Genomic DNA, 1,927 nt, shown 5'->3' on the forward strand with positions numbered 1-1,927 from the left:
AGGAGAGAGATAAAGATGCAACAATGTGGTGAAGAGATAGAGGTTGAAGGGAGCCGGTAAAAGGAGGAGACTTAATGAGACAAAAAGCCTGTGACTCCACCTTGTCACAAAAGAGTTGTACACGTAAGCTCTTGGAAGCAGATTTTACAAGACAGGTAATATGATTATTGCGAGACAAATCGCAAGACAATGAAACCCCATGTATATTTAAAGAAAATGTACGATGGAAGTGGATATTGTTAAAAATGAGAGGGTGCCCCCATGGAAGATTTTTTCAGGTTGATAGATGTAAGAACTGAGTTTTTGATGCATCAAAAACAACAAGATTACTTTTACCCCAACCAGAGATATGAACCAAGTCAGACATTAGATGTGCCATAGCCTCATCCCTTGATTGTTGAAGTAAATGCTGAGATGAATGTTAGGAAGCGAATGGAAAGGTGAAGGGAGGAGTCATCTGTGTATAAGTGGATAGGGTTAGATGTACATTATAGAAGGTCACTGACGAAAAACAGGAAGAAAGTTGGTGATAGGAAAGAGCCCTGAAGAACACCGCTATTGATAGCTCTAAAAGAACGGTTGCCGTCTCCAACACCAGCTATAGAATGACCAGAAAGGAAGCTAGAGATGATAGCACAGATAGAAGGATAGAAATCGTGAGAGGGCAGTTTGGAAACTAAAGATACATGCAAGACTCGATCGAAAGCATTTGAGATGTCAAGTGCAATGCCAAACCTTTTGTCAAAGTCCTGAAAACATAATGATCAGGATGTCTGAAAGGTAGGTGAGAAGATACTGACGATCAGAAAGAAGATTGTGACAGGAAAGATGTTTTAATATTATTTTTGTTGTTGTCAACAACAGTGTTAGGTGGAGGCACCCATCATCCACCCACTTAGTGTAGTATTGCTGTTTTTTAGGGCAACTCTACACTGAGTAGAAAGCCAAGTGTTCTCCTGTAAACCAGGAATGCATTTACAACGCTGGGTGGTAACCTTATAACCAACCAACACGTGTTCCCTACGTGACAACAAGTGGGTTGGCAGAGGGTTGGTGCCCCTCCGCTGGAAACAACTACCAATAGATAGTGTTACATAGCCTATGACTTCATCATGCTTTGTATAATTCTAGCGTACAGTATGCTGCATGTTTGATCACGATTCGCCTCGTGGCTTCCATAGTGCGTGTTCTACCTCACTCCCCCCTTCCCCCCCTTATATTAGAGTATGTCGTTCTTTCTGTTGTTCAGAGCAGGAGTGTCAACTCTTTGTCCCCTCTGGCTTCATTTGCGCGTCCTTCTTTCAAGTTGTATCAAGCTCTGCCGGCCCCCTATATAATGAGCTCAGTCTCTGCATTAATTGCCACTTAGATCTACTCCTCATTTTGTTCACATCTCTGTCCTCCCTTGTACAGTTGTTATTATTTTTGTGAGTGCTCAGGAAGTCTCCAACCATCTAGCTGTTGTGTAATTTGAGTATAAGTGTTATTACATTTTTTTCTTGTGCTGTATAGCATAAGGTGTTAATTCGTAGGCCTGGTAAGGTTTTGATGATTAATGTGGAGTTTTTACTGTCAGCCAGTAGTAATAATATTTTGTATCTGTAATAATATATCTGCATTAACTGAGCATTATCCGGTTTTCTCATTTTATCAGGGCTGACTTAGATAAATTTACATTTGCTAATTTCGTGTTAATAGAGGCTATTGCAGTTAACCATATATTTAACCTGTTTTTTGCCATTACATTATCCTTATGAGTCCTAAATGTTTAGTTGTTAGTTTGAGCATTAAACTTTAACTTGTAATTTTTACCTAACTCTTTTGTTTTGAACCTGGAACTTTGCGGGACAGTAGTGATTTTAGTATTCTCGCTTGAAGTGTTCATTATCTCTCTCTGTTCCGTAACATAAATTTGGCGACCTCTTAT

This window comes from Coenobita brevimanus, chromosome 31 (assembly GCF_032717465.1).
Source record: "Coenobita brevimanus isolate Jiangsu-jjx chromosome 31, ASM3271746v2, whole genome shotgun sequence".
In the NCBI taxonomy this organism is placed as follows: Eukaryota; Metazoa; Arthropoda; class Malacostraca; order Decapoda; family Coenobitidae; genus Coenobita; species Coenobita brevimanus.